The sequence below is a fragment of the Nanorana parkeri genome, unplaced genomic scaffold (genome assembly GCF_000935625.1).
Source record: "Nanorana parkeri isolate BGI_ZX_2015 unplaced genomic scaffold, ASM93562v1 scaffold137, whole genome shotgun sequence".
Lineage (NCBI taxonomy): Eukaryota > Metazoa > Chordata > Amphibia > Anura > Dicroglossidae > Nanorana > Nanorana parkeri.
Genome location: NW_017306405.1, coordinates 723,003 through 725,562, shown reverse-complemented (window position 1 = coordinate 725,562; position 2,560 = coordinate 723,003).

Here is a 2,560-nt window from a genome sequence, read left to right as displayed (position 1 = left end):
TATATATATATATATATATATACTGCGATACGATGATTCTCAGAGATGTCTGCGAAAACAAATACATGTAGCTTTTATATAGTTCACATTGTATTCATGAAGAAAGAAGAAAGAGAGAAAGAAAGAAAGAAAGAAAGAAAGAAAGAAAGAAAGAAAGAAAGAAAGAAAGAAAGAAAGAAAGAAAGAACGAACGAAAGAAGGTATTGTAAAGAGACAAAGCATTGCAGAAGGTGGCACAGCCGGTGGAGGAAATCACACTGACTGCTGACACTGTGGAGGGGAGACCACTGACTGTTGGCACTGTGGAGAAAAGCACTGACTGCTGGCACCTTGGAGGGTAGGACACTGACAGCTGGCACGTAGGAGTAGGGGAGTATGATATGTTCCCGGTTCAGGTAAACACACTGGTGTTATTCTTGTGGAAAAGATACATTTTATCTGTATGGAAGGGATATGTCAGCTCTCAATTTATAAATGCTCCTTCCACCATTCCAACACACAGCCCAGAACCCGGGGGGAAGGAGGTATAGAATCCTGGGGGACACAGAGCACCCCATGTACACATAACCTGTCACCTCCTGACCTGCTGCTGCTGCCAGTGTTCACTACAACCGCAAGTGTCAGCCCACTTGTGTGTAACATGAAAGTTGGAGGTGCCCAGTTGGTATATGTCTTAGAGAAAAAGGTTCGCACAAACTCGTCATCATTATTATTATTAATATTCATCATGAAGATAGTTTTATGTTATGTATGAATACACATTCACCAAACATAAGTCCAGAGCATCAATGTATGTCAGAAATGTATGATACAGCAATGAGTGTGTCTGCCAGAAACCAGTGCTGGGGATATGATGGACACTAAATCCCGCTCCCAATGTGCTGGGCAATGCCAACTGATAGGAGCTCGCTTTAGATATGTCACCCCAGCGATCTGCCTGTCTAGTGTCTACAGCCGATTTTTATCGCACTGTGTGAATTGGTAAATAGTATCTACACTACACAGAAGATAGATTATACACAGAAAACACTTCCCTAGTCCCAGAAAATGGGTCAAATACCAAGGAGATAATACCAGATATAAGTGTGTCATCAGAATCTTGTTGTGTGTTTATCTATCTATCTATCTATCTATCTATCTATCTATCTATCTATCTATCTATCTATCTATCTATCATCTATCCACCCATCCATCTACCTAAGTATTATTATCTCTTTCTAGGAACTTGGTATGGATATTGTTGACCCTCTGGATGCCTTATTTGTGCCCATGACAGTGATTGGGGGGCTGCTGTCAGTCAGTAGGTGATGAAGTGGGATGTGAGCTCGGGGCCTTCTTCCACGCATCCCATGAGTACTGGCCATGCAGTCATCGGTATGGTCTCTGTCCCTCAGCGTTGATATTTGTTCCCCTGCACAGAACCAAGTGCTGTCACTCAGAGGGCGTTATAAAAGGGACCCTCCTGGGAGCGGGCAGCAAATGTTAACAAGGCTCTTTGCACGGATCACAGCGTTTCGGCACCTCCTGATGAAGGTCTATGGGGGCAAATACACTCACAACAAGGACATTTGCTGCAATGTCCCAAGTGAGCACTAACTGGGGCTTTCATGTGTGTCACATCCTATTACATGACACTCATCTCCGTATGGGCACTGAGACAGAGATAGATAGATAGATAGATAGATAGATAGATAGATAGATAGATAGATAGATAGATAGATAGATAGATAGATAGATAGATAGATAGATAGATAGATAGATAGATAGATAGATAGATAGATAGATAGATAGATAGATAGATAGATAGATAGATAGATAGATAGACAGACAGACAGACAGACAGACAGACAGATAGATAGATAGATAGATAGAAAGATAGATGATAGATATATAGATATAGTAATAGATAGATAGATAGATGATAGATATATAGATATAGTAATAGATAGATAGATAGATAGATAGATAGATAGATAGATAGAGGATAGATATATAGATATAGTAATAGATAGATAGATAGATAGATAGATAGATAGATAGATAGATAGAATGGAAGTGATGAAGAAACTCCAGAATAGTAGGCGATGTAACATTGTGTTAGAAGACACTCTGCATATAGACTACAATTGCTACATTTTACTCTATCTATCCATTGTAATACACATCAGAATAAGCGCAGCAAACGCTGCACATGTATAGAAAAGTGATACAATACAATATAACAATAAATATAAATACTACATAATAATTCATGATATCCTGCTGGACACAACAAACATACATTTACAATATACAGCAATGGCAGACTGATATCTATCTATCTATCTATCTATCTATCTATCTATCTATCTATCTATCTATCTATCTACCTATATCTTTTGCAAGAGGTAGAGAATTTGGAATCTCTGTCATCAGTATATTATACAAGACGATGAGTAAAGTATTAGTAAAATAATAATAAAAATAACAACAATACTAATAATTGTTATTATTATTATTATTGTTGTTGTTGTTATTTTATTATTATTATTATTATTATACAGGTTGGTGTTATATCTTT